The sequence below is a fragment of the Pleurodeles waltl genome, chromosome 6 (assembly GCF_031143425.1).
Source record: "Pleurodeles waltl isolate 20211129_DDA chromosome 6, aPleWal1.hap1.20221129, whole genome shotgun sequence".
Lineage (NCBI taxonomy): Eukaryota > Metazoa > Chordata > Amphibia > Caudata > Salamandridae > Pleurodeles > Pleurodeles waltl.
The window spans coordinates 455,668,345-455,686,922 of NC_090445.1; positions in this window are offsets into that span (position 1 = coordinate 455,668,345).

Genomic DNA, 18,578 nt, shown 5'->3' on the forward strand with positions numbered 1-18,578 from the left:
CAAATCCTCCTCGACAATAAAATTCATTGTTATGCCCCCTGGAGTTCAAATGGAATGTGTATCTCCTGCGCCAAATTCTGTCACAGTCGAAGTTCTGCGATTCCGCGCCTTCATTTTCGTCATCCATTTTTTGCACTTCTGACAGGTTTCAGTAGTAAAACATCTGCTGCTGCAGTTTTCAAGAAACAATTAAAACGTGGAGATAACTCTGGTGATTAATGTTGGTGCTGAGAAGAGACCCGAGATTTATCTCCGGGCAGTTTCACTTATGCTAAAGTAGCCCAGAGGGTTAAGATACCTGCTGCATAGAACGTGTACCTCGCAAATCACTAAACAAATATCATGAGGCTATCTCAGTAGGATGCTGCTTTTGTCACAGAGATCCTTTTGTTAGTTGAAGTTCATAAGTTACAACCCTAACATAGCACAGTGAGCTACGAACTTTTATCAAAGAGCTGAATGCAAACTGCATGGTGTAGGTTACCACCCTGACAAATACTTATTCTGCAGCCTTTCATTTTCCTAATGTTGCTAAAAGGGTTAATTTGGGTAGACAGCCGACCACTGTGGTAGTTTTAAATCCTGAGATTGCGCTTCCCCAAACCAAAAATTCGTACAATATACCGACTACTAGTATCGGTAACGTGAATTCTACTCCATGTAATCCTCATTATCTTGTGAAACGTTTTATAAACTGATATATACATTTCAGTTTCATTGGCCCTGTACAGTGTGTGTGACGTAAAGTGCCCTGACACCCTACACTGGTCCGGTGGAGCTGTGAGCCAAATGTAATGCTTGTGAAAAAGAAACTATGGAGATATGAAGGGCACAAATGGAGCGTGGCAGTAAGGGAATTTGTGGAGAAGGTGATTTTTTGGGGGAGGGGGCCCAACAAAGATTAACGCACTGGGCGCACCAGCGTTCAAGCCGGCCCTGGACAGGTGAACGTGTTATCTTCATTAATTAACACAGACGGAACCCAGGTGTCAGCAGCGCAGACATCCCTCTCAGACAATTGAAACAGCAGACGCAGCGGCGTCGCTCACACACACATACAGGGCAGACAGCATGTAAACATCTCTCGAGCTCAGAAATGACAGCAGCAAACGTGGAAGCAGTGAAAGCCTATAATTCACACAGAATGAGTACTCACAGCAGTCACACCAAAGCCAGCAGGAGTGTCGACCTTCCTCGCACACTAAACAGGCAGACAGACCACAGGCAACAGCAGCGCAAAGTACGGGACACACAAATATCGCCAGTGCGAGCTTGTTCAGGCTCACTACAGCAACACCTGCCCCCTCTGTTGAGACTAACTGACAATTTTGAGATGTAAATAATATAGGGCAAACCTGGCCTAGAGGCATCAGGGTGTTTTACATAAGCACCAGATTACATTACGAAAATGCAGGTTTTTTTTTTTAGGCACAAGGAGGTTAAGTTATTTGCCCGGGATCACAGGATGTTGAGTTAACACTGGGATTCAGACATATTTCCCTAGTTCCTAATTTTGCAATTCTGCTAGGCCATGTCTCCTCAGTTAATATTAATGTCAGTGGTGGCTGGCGATCTTTGAAAGTGGAGGGGTATAATACCACCCACAAGTTCACCCCATTTTTTAAATTTGTCTCACTCATACTCACTCCATCTCACACTGAGACCCAGATTAACACATATTTTGCACTGGGATTGCATCACAAAGGTGACACAAACCTTCACAAACATGTTTCTTTAATGTACTTTTCAGTGCAAAACCTGTTTTTCACTGAAAAGTTGCCTGGAAGTAATGCGAAGCGCTGCTTTGTGTTACTCACTGTCAAGGGGGCAATCCATCAGTAGGACATACGCATTGCCATGCAAGGACCTATGGTTTTTGATGCAAAACCCTATCAACTAACAAAACAGGTGTTAAAAAGGAAAAACATGCTTTTATTTCTCCTAACTTTCCCATTTTGCATATGTACTGCTCTGTATAGCACACATCCCAAGTAGGAAAAGGTTTAAAATTAGCAAAAGCATAGTATTTTGCACTGGAAGGGCACCCAGTACTAAACCTATGCAAGACTCACACAGAGTCTATTGCACTATGGCGCAAAGGTGTCTGTTTGGCGCTCAGTAGCCTAATTGTGCGTCAGGGAGCAAGGCGGGACTGGTCGTACTGGGCATTGGACATTTCAGGACGACCAGTTTTGTATCAGTGCAGCAGTTTTGAGAGCACTGCAGAGTTCCCTGTGTATCCAACAGTTTTCAGCAAACATAAGAGTGCCAAGATAACTCTGGTAAATAACATACCTGCTGGAGAGAGATCAGAGTTTTGTCTAGTTTCAGTTTTGACTCATCTAAGGTAGCACAGAGGGTTAATGTGCCTGCTGCAAAGAACGGTACTATGCAGATCACAGAACAGTATTTCATGTCCATAGCTCAGTGGGATACTGCTTTTTGTCACAGAGATCCTTTTGCTACTGAGCAGTTCATAATTTACAATCATAATCTAACACAGTGAGCTATGAACTGCCATCAAGGAGCTGCATGCTAACTCCATGGTATAGGTTAGAAAGTTCTGTTTTTCCCAGTCTTTGATTGTCCTAATTTTTCTAAAAAGGGTTTGTTTGGTAGAAATAAATTGTTATTAATAAAGTCAATCCTATCCACCGTGTTGCATTATTAATCTTGAGTTAATGCTTCCCCAGACTAAGCACTCTTAAAAATGCTTACCACTTTAGATGACATGTGAATCCTACACCTTGTAGTCTTCTTTGTTCTATGTAACATTTTCTGTACATTGATTTACCCTCAAGTGATTCATTGTCTCTGCATGTGTGTGTGCGCCAACACCCTTCACTGGTAAAAAGAGGTGCTATAGAACAAATGAAATGCATGTGAGAGAGGGGTTCTGAAGAGATGAGAGGCAATGTTAGAGGGTGATGGTGAGGGAATAATTGAAGAACCCCAATAATGATTGCTATATCCTAGTGTACTGTAAGATCTTCATTTACTATGCTTTACAAACTAACACAATTTAATATATAACGAAAAACGTGTTGTAGAATCCACAAATTTTGCCTTTTTCACCCCAAAGTTTCTTGGGGAAAGAACTGCCAAAGCCCCACTGTAGTGGCCAGGCTTGCCCGCTATGGACCCCATGGGGGAATGGTCTGACAAAATTTGCCTGGGCTGCTTTGGGTTATCAATCCAGCCCTGCGTAGGGAGTGAGCAGGATAGTGCCATATCTTCAAAGATATGGCACTTTCCTGCTATTTCCCTCTCAGGTGATACAGTAACTTTGTGTGCTGTGCTGCGCTGTGTGAACGTTTTTATAATCTGGGCTTTAGTGTCTCTCCCCTCATTCACTCTAACTCACATTCTGTCAGTTGCTCATTCCCACTCATACTCACTCCCATTCACTGTTACTCACATGCAAACATACTGAAGTTTTCTCATACTCAGTTACTAACACAATTACACACTGGTGCAACTGTACCTGCTGCACCATTGATAACTATAGCCACAACTAACTTCTACTCCCTCTCACAACCTTCAATCACTCATTCTAACACACTCATACTCCTTTACTCACTCTCTCAGACTCACTTTCACCTGTTCATACACACTCCTAAACTCTGATTCTCACCTTCAATCCCAAACACACATACACGCTTTCACTAACTCCCATTCACATTCAATCACTCACAAACACACACATACATAGAGAAATAACATTTTTGTTTTACTTATTTATATGGCAACTCAAAAGGTAATTTGCAGCAGCAAAGCAGGAATCTGGTGCTCAGCATTGGAACCAGCAAGCCATGACTCCCAACGTGGAGCCAGAAGGAGCAGCAAGGGCAGGATTGAAAAGGGGAAGATCCACCACAATACTTCTCCCAGCTTCTTAATATGACTGGAAGCACAGGCCCAAAAGAAGTTGGTACAGTGCTTGGGATCATGCCTCAGAACCCTCCTCCTCCTTCTGTCATCAGGAGCCTGGAATGGAGGCAGAGAGGGCTGACTTGGAGACTGGCAGCATTCATGAAAACATGAAACTCATTAAGGTGGTGGTTTCACAAGGCTGTCATGCCACACAGTTATGCTAACAGGCGATACACATGCAGTGGTGCAGTGCAGCACATGACTGTGCTCATCTGCCTCAAACGTGTTCTTTCTTTCAGTTTGGTAGGGCTGGACATGCACACTACATCAGGGACACACTGCAATTTGTTCCAAAGCAAGGTCCTTGTGTGCTTTTCACCTTTTGCGTTTGGTGCTCGCACATATAACAGACTGAGAAGGCAGATCAGAAAGACACTGTGGATAGACAGCACTGGCCACTTCTCCCCCAAAAGCTTTTTGCCACAGCATCATGGTGTCCCCCAGTTTGCTCTGCTCTCATTTGTTCTACCTCTTGACCATCCTTACCATCTTTGTAAATGGCAGTTGGTGGCTGGAAAACATTTAGTCAAAGGGAAAACCTTGCCTTCTCCTAATCCAAGACTGTTAGAAATAGGGTTTCTGGTTGGCTAGGGTATGCACCTAAGCCAGGTAGAGTCCACACCCACTCTAGTCAGGGCAAAGGAGTTACACACCAAAGATAACTCCTGCACACCGCCTTGGTAGCTTGGCACGGGCAGTCAGGCCTATCCCAGAGGCAACTGTACAACACACACAACCCAGATGTCGCACTATTCCCACCACAAAGGAAACACAACACCAAGTTATATAAAAAACTGTATTGTACACAACATCATTAGACCAAACACAACATGTCAGTAATACCCTGCTAGCCAAGCAGTTGTCAGAACATTACACAGTACTGTTACTCTGCAGAAACCAACAGTAGTCACATATAACACACAGGATTACTCATTATTCTACAACATCAGCAGTAGTCAGGAAAAACATTACTACAATAATGCACATCACAAGATCCTCATAAATGCCCATATCAGGAACATTAGGAAATGCATGGCAAGTCATAAAAATAGGTTAGCATAAGATTCACAGAATGCCCATAATATGAACATCAGAGAAATATATGGTAAGTCAGGGACACATATTAGCCTACATGCCCATACCAAGGAACATATGGAAACATATTGCAAGTCATACAAAAAAAGGTTAGCACAACATTCTCTGAAAGCCCATAAAAGGAACATCAAATGTACCTGCTTTTAGAATGGAGGCACCTTGAGTGCCATGAAGAAAAATAAATCACAGCGAAAACAGGTGCCAGAGGCGCTCGCACATCGACATAGGTTTATCTAATGTCCATCAGTAATTGTCTTTTTCAAGAACAGCTAGTCATGGGTGACAGGCTACCCATACACCTGCCACCTCAGGTGTCAAAGGAACACACACTGCAAGCAGTGGGTGGTAGCCTAAAAAAGAACATAAAGGCCAGGGCACACCCAAAGTGAAATTTCGTATAGTGGATCCAAGTAGTGCTCCAAGAATTGAATCGAAGTCCGGCAAGTAGGTGACACTGGATATTTATTGCAGGTGAGAACAGATGTTGAGGGTTCCAATCAAATTACAACAATAATATAAGTCCATACATCAAAAACAGCCGACACGTGTTTTGTCTTCAAGACTTTGTCAAGGCTTCAGTTATGCAGACAAATGAAATTCACAGAAATATAGCGGAGTCCCGAGAATTCGTTTAGAAGATATAACTCAAACAGTAAGTCAATCATGAGGAGTACAGATAACCATGGGGGCTAGGAAAAGCCTGGTAACGCGTGTATTCCAACCGTGCCGGTCGCGTTGGTATCAGTCAAGTATGGAATTCCATACTTGACTGACACCGACGCGACCGGCACGGTACGGCTTCCATGAAGGAAAAGGGTGCCCTCTGCGCTCCTCAGTGCTAAAACAGGGGCCGCTTTATGATTGGGGAGTGTGGGGTTGCACGCACCCTCTCCGGTCTGATACAGGGGCCCCTCCTAGGGCCGGTGCCCAAAATGGGGTACCCACTGTCCCTCTGCCCCTCCCCGGGGCCCGACCTGTTCTCCCAGGGGAGCAGAACAACAATATGAAGGGGGGCAATCGGTGCGGGGGGGGGGCTCCGATAAGGCTTCCTCCCCACCCGTGACCTCAGTGAGAAAATGAGGGCCTTGGTGGAGCAGGGGGGGCCTCCGATGAGGTCTCCTCCCCGCTCGTCCTCCCAAACTCACTGGCTGGCCCGCACCCGATCTTGTGGGTGAGTCAGATCCAGCCCAACCGGGCAGCAGCGATGATTGAGCCAAAGTCGGGGCTGGCCAGTGCCCTGGGGGTGCTCTTCGGAGCGTGAATTGCCCCGGGGGCACCGCTAGGGACGCACTCACCACATTCTTCTTCCAGCAGTTTCCCTGGAGCACTAAGGAAAGCGCAGTGCAACACGCTTGATGCGACAGCCCTCCCAGGCTGCGGTGGTGATCTCCTCCGCAACACTGTGAAGCACTCACAAGGCGCTATGGGCAAGAAAATAAAGCACTCTGAAGGAGCTAGACAGCCCAAAAGGAAAAGTGCTCTCCAGGTGCTTCAGCAGAAGGCAACCAGGTGCTCTCAAGGCGCTATGTCATAAAACATAAAGCACTCCTCATGCGCTTCCCCCAGGCTACTGCAGGGGTCAGGGGCCATAGCACCCAGTCTCTGGGGACACCAAAGTGGAGCACATGGCGGAAGGGCCCAACAAACAGGCCAGCACAAAGGGTTTGCAGACAGTGGCATTTCCTCCAAGTGACCCAGCAGGTTACAGGTCTGCATAACAGCAGCAGTCCAAGGCGGTTCCTGGTGAGTCCCTCCAGCAGCATTCTGGGGGTCATTCCGACCCCGGCGGTCAATGACCGCCGGGGTCGGCGGGAGCACCGCCAACAGGCTGGCGGTGCCCCGCAGGGCATTCTGACCGCAGCGGTTTGGCCGCGGTCAGAACAGGAAAACCGGCGGTGTCCCGCCGGTTTTCCGCTGCCCTGAGGAATCTCCCATGGCGGCGCAGATTCCGACCCCCTCACCGCCATCCTGTTCCTGGTGGTTCCGACCGCCAGGAACAGGATGGCGGTGAGGGGTGTCGTGGGGCCCCTGGGGGCCCCTGCAGTGCCCATGCCAATGGCATGGGCACTGCAGGGGCCCCAGTAAGCGGGCCCCACTTTGAATTTCAGTGTCTGCATAGCAGACACTGAAATTCGCGACGGGTGCTACTGCACCCGTCGCACCCTTCCCACTCCGCCGGCTTCATTCGGAGCCGGCTTCCTCGTGGGAAGGGGTTTCCCGCTGGGCTGGCGGGCGGCCTTCTGGCGGTCGCCCGCCAGCCCAGCGGGAAACACAGAATGGCCGCCGCGGTCTTTTGACCGCGGTGCGGTCATTCGGCGGTTCCCGCCGCCCGCCGGGGTCTGAATGACCCCCTCTGTGTCCTGTTACAAGCAAGTTCAGAAGTGTCTCTGTGTCTCATTTTCATGGGGAAAACCACTGTACTTATACTCAGTTTTGCACAAGTTTAACAAAGAGGGGGCGAGGATATTCCAACCAGTTACAATTGGTTTCAGGAGTGTCCCCTCTCTCCTCCAGCACAGGCTCCAGACATCAGTTGGGGGTAAATAAGCCCTTTGTGTGAGGCCAGGGCACAGCCTTTACAGATTCAAGTGTGCCCAGCCTCCCCTTCTCTCAGCCCAGGAAGACCATTCAAAATGTAGATATATCTCTGTGATATCTCCACCCTCCCTGTGTACAGGCTGTCTGAAAAGTATGCACAAAGCCCAGCTGTCACTCTGCCCAGATGTGGATTGGAGTCAAGCTGCAAAACACCAGAGTCAGAAGCACCAAGAAATGCTCACTTTCTAGAAGTGGCATTTTTGTAATGATGGTAAAAATTCCACCTACACCAGTAAACAGCATCTCTCACTACCAATAAAACCATACCAAACATACCTACGCTATCCCTCATAAATCAGAGAATACCCCCTAGACATAAGGCAGGGCATTTCCAATGCAATCCTATGAGATGACAGCACTCACAGCAGTGAGAAACCAAATCAGCCGTTTGTCACTACCAGAACAGGCCACACAACCAGGCCCATGTCCTGCCTTCTACATACATAGCACCCTGCCCATAGGGCTAGCTAAGGCCTACAGTAGATGTGACTTACATGTAGGAAAAGGAGATTTCTGGGCCTGGTAAGTAAACTTAGATGTCAGGGTCCTGTGGCAGAAACTGTGCATGCAGGCCCTGCACTAGCAGGCCTGAGACAGGTTCGAAAGGCTACTTCTGTGGGTGGCACAAGCAGCACTGCAGGCCCACTAGTAGCATTTAATTTACAGGCCCTGGGTATAGGGATACCATTGTACAAGGGACTTACAGGTAAATTAAATGTGCCAATTAGGTGTAAGCCAACCATACCAACTTTAGAAGGAAAAGGACCTGCACTTTAGCAGTGATCAGCAGTGATAAATTGCTCAGAGTCCTAGAGCCAACAGCAAGAGTGCAGAAAAAACAGGAGGATGCAGAAAAAAAGTCTGGGGATGAGCCCGCAAAAAGGGCCAGGTCCAACAAAGACACATTCACATTTTAAAGGATCCAAATTGTTAAGTGTAGACCCATGGGTTGACACACACACTTCAGAGACATGGTCCACCTGACTCCCCCCTTTTCGGAGTCTACCTGTTCTAAACTCACAGTGGTGCTCAGACAGAAGAGCTCAAATTTTATGTTTTTTCTTCAACTTTTCTTTTTTGTTCAGTCCCACTCTTTCCTTCCCATGTGCTACAGTACATTTTAACCTCTATTGAATTGCACATAGGTAGTCACCTGGACCTGAACACTGTTCGTCCTGCCCTATGCCCTTTTTGTCACTCTCTTCAAATGTCTCTGCCTTCTCTCCTGTTCTCTGTTATCCTTCCTTTTCATTTTTCCTAACCCACTGCTTCCCACCCACCTTGTTTCATATTTAACATTGACTCCTTGTGTCAATCCGATTTTTCCTGCTTTTATAGATTTCCTCACTAAAAATGTAGACCAAAAGGACATAGCAATATGACATAATAGCAATGAGTATCACAAAGACGTTCACAAGAAAGCGTACTCTGCAAAGAAAGAGGGTGTACAATTGAGAGGGTATAAGAAGACAAGGTAATGAGAGATCGGCAGTGTAACTGTGGAACATAGTACCATGTCTCCAAACTGTTTCAGCCCAAAGTACCATTCAAAAGGGTGAAGTCTGCTCAGTATTTAGAAGCTCACTTTATTGTCTATTTTATTAAGAAGTGGAAGATGGTTGTTCCTCCAGAAATAGGCTGAAGAGTAAGAATATATAAACTAGTTATTTCACAGAGAGAAGTAGGTCATTGTGCCTACAGAGACGTAGGTCATTGTGCCTACAGAGACTGTGCAGCTCTGCCACAAAAATACCTAATCATCTTGTAGAGTTGAACTCACACATTTGCAGAGAGAGCTGAGCTCAAGCACAGATGCAGCAAAGTCCCTGCATAAATAATGCAGAACCCATGCACAGATAGAGCAGAGACCATGCACCCATTGGTAATTTCTTTCACTGAGCCGGAGCGGAGTTCCTGCTTGTATAGTGCAGCTGCCCTGGGCAGAAAGCGCTGAGCTCTTCCAAGTGTGCAGCTGAGCTGCACTACAGACAGCGCTGAGCCCCTCACAGCCATAGACTGAGATACAAAAAGTTCACAGGCAGAGCTGAGCTCTTTCAGCATTCATTCCTATAATGTAAAACCTGAGGTTCTGTAGGGGCTGATGAACCAGGGCCAGCAAATATCTTGTGGGAGCAACACAAGTCTCTCACCCTCATTAACCCTCCACATGGCCAGTTTCTGATTTAGAATGGGGAGGAGAAGGTTGGAGGGCAGATGACAGTGGGACAGAAGAGACAGACAGAAGCAACTGAAGAGAGAGAGATAGAGAGACAAGGTAGAAAGTAGTGAAAGAGAATTAAGCATGTGTGAGAGTATGGATAAAAAGGTGTGAAAGAGAGGAGAAAGAAATGAGAGAAGAATGTTACTGAGATGGAAATGAACAGAGACTGAGTGTGAAATGGGAGACACCAGAGTGAGAGACACATGAACAACACCACAACAGTTATGCTAAGGAAAACGTTATATTATTAGAAAAGTATTTGTGAAGTGCACAGTTTACCCCCAAGAGCATCCTGGTGCTGAGAAAACAGGGGCTATGTCGGAAGTGACTGGGTCATGTCCAGGTGAAGAGCCATGTTTTTAGTTTTCTGTTGAGCTCAAGTACAGAGGAGGCAGCTCTAGTGTGTAGGAGCGGCAAAAGGTAGGAGGACGCATGATAGCTGACTTTGGTTCTTTGTGTGTGGGGATGTGTGAGAAAAGGAATTTGGCTGAGCAGAAGTGTCTGGTAGGTGTTGTAGATGATGCATCAATTGTAGTAGGTGGGGCAGAGGTTGTTTAGGACTTTGAAACTGTGTGAGAGCAGTTTAAAGAGTGTGGACTAGTGAATGGGGAGCCATTGGAGGCCTTTGAGGAGAGGGGTGATATGAATGTGGGGGAAAGCCTGAGTGTGAGTCTGGCCACTGGATTTTGTGTGGTCTGAAGTCTTCTAGCAGTAGAGACTGATTCAGCCACAAACAGACATCATCATCTTGTAGAGTTGAATTCACTCATCTGCAGATAGAGCTGAGCTCCAATACAGATGCAGCCAAGCTGCCGTACTTCAGCTTGTTGGTGATGATGGTTTGGGTGACCAGTCTGCATGTGTTGCGTGGAAAGCATTAGAATTTTTAATTGAGCATTTTGTGGGTGTGGAAGCAGAAGGCGGTGACTACATTGACTACAGCAAGCTTCACAGCACATTTAACTGATCCCTTTTGCTCCTTTCATCAAATGTCTGCCTCTTACGGTGTCACTGGACAGTGGTGGTGGTGCTGGTTGTTTATGATGGCAGTACCCATCTCAAGGAAACATTTTGTTCATTAGCACATTTCATTTTTAGCAAATTAACTACTGGGTTGAAGTGAAGGTGTTACACATGTGACAGATTGACATGGCAGCTAAGTTTTAGAATTGTAAAGGTGGTCTTGTCCATTTCGAACTTATGTTTTATGTGTAACAACAAACGTAAACACTTACAATACTGAAGGAGGTTGCATTTTGTATAGTCACTTCCCTAGCTTGGTTGAAGTAGGCACACCCCAAAGTGAGTGAATGAAGGAGTAAAACATAAAACTTGTGAGGGCAGTTCAACTTCAAGGGTGCAATAGGAGGGATTTCTTGCAGGAGTCTCTGTTGGTGCATGGGGGCTAATCATTAAAGTATGGCTTGGTGGCACCACAAACAAAGGGAAGGACACCAATCATGGTACCCTCAAATCATGCCCCCCTTAGTGGACAAAAGTTCTGTGTACTCCCCTATACTACTAGCTGTCCCTTCCATCTCCCTGCAAGCCATACATCTGTTCAGATGAAGGAACATAAACTCTGCACTGGTTGAGAGTGCAAGCACTGTGCACAGGCAGGAGCTACAGGAGTCCACTGAAAGCAGTGCAGCAGGGTTTTGGGCATGCACACACCTTCCCACATGTATGGGTCTACTTACAGGTCTCCTTCTTGCTATCTCAATCTACCCTTGCAGGAGTGTCTTATTCTGTTGATGCTCACCATATCAAGAATACATTTAATTTTCATGTGGCTTCAGCTCTTTCACTAATATGGCTGCCAACACTACTTACCTGATGAATTTCTGTTGTAGCAAGCACACATTCAAATCTATGCAACCTTTTTCATTTTGAGAGAAAGAAATAGTGACAAGTTTGGCTTAAGTGTAAGTGTGTATTTTTATAAGAAAATCACTCTAGAGCTAATACAATGACAGCTGGCAGGATAGTTGTAATTTAGAATATTTCCTCATTTCTCTTACAGCAGTGCTTAGCCATTCTAAAGAATTATGGCAGGGCAAAAAACTGAAAAAAGTTTTTTTCAACCTTAGATGTCAGAATATACGACATCATGAAAGGTACTCATCCCCACCATTATTGCAGATGAGTACAATCGAGATTATTGAGAAGACATTACATCTTTGAGTAAAAATGTGTGTGTTACATGTTTTGGTGCTTTAATTGCACAAAAAGCAGCTGTATAAAACCCATGTCTTTTCATGGAACCATGGAAAATATTTCATGGTTACATGTGAAATTCACACTTTGTTGTCATAGGGGTAGTCTCCAAACCAATTTGCAGAGGTTTTCATCGCCTGGGCTACTAGGATTATGTGACTTGAATGATCAAAATTATCTTTATATTATGCAGAATAAAATGCAAATTATATGGCACTTTATTTGGAGGTATTATTGTCATTCCTTTGAGCTATAAACAACAATTTTGGTGAAATTTGCATATTTTGGAAACTATGTGGTAAATGCATAATTATGCTGTAAACTCTGCAGCTACATATTCACATAAATCCACTGATCTCACAATTGCCTATTGTTTTATCAAGAACTTATTTGGACAGGTAAACAAAACCTCACCAGTTAAACTCCAGTCACAGCCCATTGTTAGCTGCTCTTTGAATAAAACAGATTGCAATATAGAAAATACATAACAGATACATTGCCATTTCCATCTCATGCTTCTAGTGACATTTACAAACCACAGGGCCAAAAATGTCACCAGAACCCCTCAATGATAGTGTTGGACTAGACTACACAGTACTGTTCTGAATGCTCTGTATGTACTTAACTTTAAACCTTTGTGTATATCCAAATTGCTAAACCTCAACCTTAAACACGAGACAACTCAATTAGGTGCTACCTATCTATAACACATAAATACTAAATCATTTGTATTCGATCTAGTCACTAGACAGCTTGAGGAATGTGGCCTAATGGCTATGTTAAAAGATGAACAGAACATGAGTGTTCACAAAATGTGGTGAAATGAAATGTTTGGAGCTTTTTTGAAAATTCTATTTCATCAGCTAATGAAAGAGATGTTGTATTTAGCTGTGGGTGAGCCCACCTCATTTTTTGACAGACAGATAGAAGCCCTCCACGATTTTCTCTATCCCGGTTAATCCTACACACCTCATGTCTACACATTAGTGTTTGTCTTCTTAACGCCATTATGCATTGAAAAGGTGAGAAAATGTACACCTGCAGATAAGTATTCTGGGAACATTTTTGTAATAAATTGGATTATTATTTGGGTGGGTGACAACCCACGGTAGGGAACAATCATGACCGTTGTCAGGTGGGGCCATCAAAGTCACTAAATAAACATGAGCTAAATCACCTGGTAGCTGTGGTACATTCCAGACAGTATTATCTTCGAGGCAATGTGTGAAACACTTATGTAGTATAAAGGAAGTAAAAATCCAAAAATTCAAAGCAATAAAATTTATTAGAAAAAAGAACACAGTTCAATAAACAAATTACACCAAAATGAAAAAAAACAAAATAAAGGGAACATGAGATATGAATTTTGGGGGTTTTAAGTAGAACTAGTGGCAAGAAGCATAGTGTGCCAATGTTAGTCAGTGGTCGCAGTAGACATGGACCTAGACACAATTTAATACTGATCACAATGGAGCGTTGGTCGGAAACATCAACCAAATTGGTCATGGTCAAAGTTTTTATCTTTTGACTTTTGTTCTTAAAGTCCCAGTCCACCACAGGAGTACACTTCTGAAGCCTTCCAGGATCTCAAGGAAGACACAGAGAGACTCACAGGGTGTCAGGCAGAGGCCAAACAGCAGGGTTCAGTCCAGCTCCAGTAGCCACTGATCAGCTAGATAGTTACAAGATCAGGCCCATTGTAGCTTGTTGTGTTCCTGTAGCTTTGACAGAAAGCCAGCCTTATGACGTTTGGAGCCTGCTTGTTTGCCCTTGGCAAAAGAGGAGAAAGTCCTGTTCCCCAGGGCTCCTCTCAGCTTACAGACAGCAGGTCAATTTCTTCTCCAGGTCCAGTAATGTTTTGAAGTGCCACATTTATACCTGAAAAGAGCTAGTGGGGGAACAATGTCTCTTGGGGATGCCCTAACCCATAAGGTAAAAGTTCCAAGGGCTAACTCTACCCACTTTGGGCATGTTCAAGGTGGTAGAGGTAGAAAACTACAGCCACACAAAACCTGGGCTCAGAAGATTGAAGTATGTTTTTGGAATGTACTATGCATTTTATACGATCTTTTATAAAAGTAATTAGCATTTCGCGCCAGTACATTTCACTGATCTAATTAAGCATTACTGCCTGCACCTGTGGCCAATAACAGCTGTTTATTACCTTCCCTGTAGTTATGAGCCAGAGACACAGCCAAGAGTAAATAACAAGGTAGGGTTAATTAACAGATGATAATGCCCTGCACGTAATACCAATAAGCTGTCAGTACTCGTCCAAAGTGTCCAATCCAAAATAAGGAGTGCTGAGTGAGCAAGAGCAGTTCACGCCTTAATGAATGGGTGAAAAACCAACTCAAGCAGCTAGGCTTTCTATCTTATTTTCTAAATCTGTTTCCAAAATCCAGTAGATACCAAACACATCAGAGTGGTCTCAATTTTTAATTAATTTCAAGGCAATATACTCATCACATTCACATTCAGTAGCCCATTACAAATTAAAGCAAAAGACAGTAGCTTTATGTGAATAATAAAGGTAAAGTAAACATTCAGGCTACATATATCAGTGCAATTTATATGTTACGGTGCAGAGTGAATTTAACTGAGTTGTTCAATGGAATGAAGTATGGAGTAATCATAGTAATCTACTTTTGTATTTCAGTGCTATGTAATCATAATAATCTATAATGCGATGTGTTACAAAGTATTCAAAGTAACATACAGATCCATCACAGAGAAAAGCAGTCAAAGCAACATTCTGTGATCAGCAGTGTTAAAGGTGGAGATTAATCTTCTTTTGTATTGAGATGCAATGCAAAACAACCTTGCAAACCTTCTGTAGTCTTATACAGGGCAACATAATCAAGACAAACCCTTTAAGTAATGTAATGCAGGGTAATTTAATAAATGAACTATTCTGCAAACCGAGACATGGTAAAGTAATACGTCACATCCTATTGATCTAATGCATGATAAAGTAGTCAGACCAAATGGAATGCAAAGTAGTTAGAGTAATCAACTACAATGCAAAAGAGAATAACATAATCTTACAAGGCAAACTAACCACAGTAATTTGTAATTTATTAATTAATCGTATTTATCATACACTACGTTTTTGAAGTTGGGGTTAAAAGCACACTCCATACCCCCAGTTTTTCCCCATCGTTTGCAGACCACAAAGAAGCCAGCACAAACCGCAGCAAGGAGCTCTTTGCCATTGTGAAAGAGTTCTCCAAATCCACAGCCGCACAGAACAACATCACCTACGCCCAAGAACTGTGTGACACAATGGAGGACTTCTTCCACAACAAGATCTCAGTCATCTATGAAAACATCAGACCCTAACCCTGCCACCCACAGTAACAGCCTTCTCATACCCAGAAACACAAACCCTGAACACCTGCTCACCCATTGGGACACTTTCACAACTCAAGCTACAATTTCCATCATGAACTCTGTGCACTCAGTATTATCCACGGACCCCTGTCACCACCACATCTTCACCCTGGGGAGCAAGATGATCGTTGACGTGTTCTAGAAAGTCCTGAATGCCTCCATCACCTTGATCTCCTTCCCTAAGGATTGGAAATATTGCAGAAGTGAGACCCCTCTTGATGAAACGATCCACGGACCCAGCAGAACCAAAGAACTACCGGCCCATCGTCCTGCTTCCCTTTCCATTGAAGGTTCTCAAGAATGCAATCAAACAGCAACTCACTGAAAACCTGGAGCACAACAACCTCCTGGACCTCTCTCATTCCGGATTCCAGGCCAACCAAAGCACGGAGACAGCACTGATCACAGCCACCAACGACATTAAGGCCCTCCTGGACCATGGCGAAACGGCAGTCCCCATCCTCCTGGACTTGTCAGTACCATTCAACACCATCTCCCATCAAATCTTGATCAGCAGACTCCACTACATCAGAATCCACGGAGATGCTCTCAAATGGATTGACTCAAACCTCACTGGAAAAACCCAGAGAATCTGTTTCCCACCATTCACCTTGGAACCCAAGAAGATCATTTGCGGTGTTCCCCAAGGATTGTCCCTCAGCCCCACCCTCTTCAATATGTGCATGACCCCCCCTGGTCAACACCATCAGATCACACGGACCCAACATCATCTCCAATGCAGATAACACCCAGCTCATTCTCTCATTGACAGAAGACCCCTCCACCACCAGAGCCAAATCCCACAGATGTGTGATGAACCTCACCAACAGGATGAAGGACAACTGTCTCAAACTCAACACAGACATGACGGAAGTCCTCATCTTTGGGAACAACAACTTGCCATGAAATGACACATGGTGGCATGCTGAACTCAGCCATTTCCCACCTCGACAGACCACGCCCGCAACCTCAACATCATCTTGGACAGCAAGCTATCTATGAAGGACCAGATAAACACAGTTTAATTATCCTGCTTACACACCCTACGCATGCTCCACAAGATCTTCAGGTGGCTTCCAGTCAAACCGAGAAGAACCATCACACAGGCCTTTGTCACCAGCAGGCTAGACTACAGGAACACACTCTACTTAGAAATCATTGTACACCTTCTGAAGAGACTACAGACGATACAAAACTCAGTGGCAAGAATTATCCTCCACTTCCCCGGATGGACCCACATCACTCCCCACCTCAAGAATCTAAACTGGCTCTCAATCCAGAAGAGATGCCAGTTAAAGATGTTGACCCATGCATACAAAGCCCAGCACAATGAAGGACCAGCATACATCAACAAATACATGACCTTCCACCAACCTACCAGGCACCTATGATCTGCCTCCCTCTTCCATGCAGACACCTTGGGGATCTGCCAAGGCAACAGCAGAGGACGTTCCTTCTCTCACCTGGTGGCCAAAGCTTGGAATGACCTTCCTTTGCACCTCAAGACTGCCTCAACGCTCCGGCAATTCAGGAAAGGACTCAATACCTGGCTGTTCAAATGAACAAATCACCACAAAGCTGTAAGCAGTTCCAGCACCTTTAGCCCCCCAGAGGTAATTTGCTGCTCTTTATAAATTCTTGATTGATTGATTGATCCTTTCAAATTGCTCCATCTTTCAAACAGTGTTAACCTTCCTATACCTCCTATTTTCCTGTATTGCTTACCTTTACAGTTTCCATCACCTACCTATTTCATTTGGTAAAAGTTTACATACAGATGCGTTTTTTACTTTTATTTTATTTTATGCTTTTTACAGCATTGTAACATGGGACACCAGCAATGGTGTCATTGTGGAGGAGAATTAATTGAATAGATGGATTAATTTTTAACAATACTTTTGTAGTACAGCTTTGTGAACTGAATTGCTTTGTGATCTTGGCCCCTTCAGTGCCAGGCACATGCCCCTTCTAAATGCCTCCACTTCTTCTGCAAGCTCCCCTACTCACAGGCTTGGGAACAGCCAACTATCCTCCAATTTCTGAAAAAAACATCTGCAGACCCTTCAATGCTCGACTGATCTCCTGCTATCATTCCACGGTCTTAGAAAAAATCATCAACAGATGCATCACAGAATAGCTCAATGACCTCCAACTCCTCAACACCATGCAACCTGGTTTCAGACCCACTCACAGCATGAAAATTGCCCTCAACAAGACCTTTTGAAATCAGCATGACTCCAGATGGAGGAGACACAGCAGCCCTTATCTTTCAGGACTTCTACGCAGCATTTAACACAGTCTCCTACCCCATCCTCATTCAACGCCTGAACAATATTGGAATCAAAGAACATGCACTACAAAGGATCTGCTCTTTTTTGACTGAAAAGACCCAGTCACTATACACCTTGGACACCTGCAACCTAATCTGTGGAGTTCCGCATGGTACCGTCCTGAACCTCTTCAATGCGTGCATGATCCCTCTAGCCAGCATTATCCACTCTCATGACATCAATAATCTCTTCCACACCAACCACACACAACACATTCTCTCACGAAGAAGGCGCTCAGTACCCAGATCAAATTGAGTTCCTGCGTGACTAAAATTGACTGATTGAAATTGCCCACTGGATAAAGCCCAACTGTCTGAAGCTAAACACCGACAAGACCAAAATCGTGACGATCGGGAAGAGTACTTCACCTGTGGGACTCCACCTGGGGACCAGCAGGGTTGACAGCAACACCTACCCCGTCACCCAATGCTGAGAACCTCGGGATTGCCATCAGCAACAAACACAACATGACCGCCCAAGTCAGCTCCGTCACTGCCCCTCATGATTCCATACCGTGAAGGTGTTGAGGAAGAATATAAATGGCTCTCAAGCAGCACCCGAAAAGCCAACATCATGCCCTTGTCACAAGCAGTCTGGACTAGAGGAATGCCCTCAATGCAAGGATCAATAAAAACTCATCAGACAGCGGCAGATCATTCAGAACTCAATGACCAGAATCACTTTCAACCTCCCATGCCACACTCACTTCAGCCCACACCTGAAGAAGATTCACTGGCTCCCCGTAAACAAACAAATACAATTCAAACTCCTCACCCAGACTCTAAAGGCAC